Below are 600 nucleotides of genomic sequence, written 5' to 3'. Positions count from 1 at the left end.
GGGAGTCCAGCAACACAGCCATTACACCAACTGCTGGTCCTTCTCTCTCTCTTTTTTTTTTAAGAATTATTTTTAAGTTAAATTAAATGTATTCTTATTTGAAATTTCTATAGGACATGTGCACTCATCAGAGAGAGAGAACATAAGAAAGCAAGCCACCAGGTCTAGGACTCAAACCATGGTTGGCTATGTGGAAGTCTAGCGCCTTATCCACCATGCCACCTGCTGGCCTCAATTTCTCTTCTGTATAAATTACCCAGTTTGCAGTATTTTGTTATAGCAGAGCAAGTGGACCAAGACATTTCCTAAATGACAATCAGCCACTTCTTTCTGGAGATTAGATGAGGGAATGCTAGGTGGACGATAAACAAGTCCACCACAACCATCTACTCTATGTAGTCAACTCTGCCTGGTAACTGACGGCTCAGGAACGTGCGCAATTTTCTGAAAGAGCATTTTAGCGTACACTCCCCAGCTTGGTCAGTGTCCTGAGATAGGTGCTAAAGCAGCCAAGACCTCATCTTGATTTCAGGCCCACAGATCCAACAGTGTTTTTGTTGTTGTTGTTGTTTGTTTAGATTTTTGCCATAGACTTTGTGT

Source organism: Tupaia chinensis, unplaced genomic scaffold (genome assembly GCF_000334495.1).
Source record: "Tupaia chinensis unplaced genomic scaffold, TupChi_1.0 Scaffold000248_2, whole genome shotgun sequence".
NCBI classification, from domain to species: domain Eukaryota; kingdom Metazoa; phylum Chordata; class Mammalia; order Scandentia; family Tupaiidae; genus Tupaia; species Tupaia belangeri.
Note: the sequence above shows the minus strand (reverse complement) of the source record.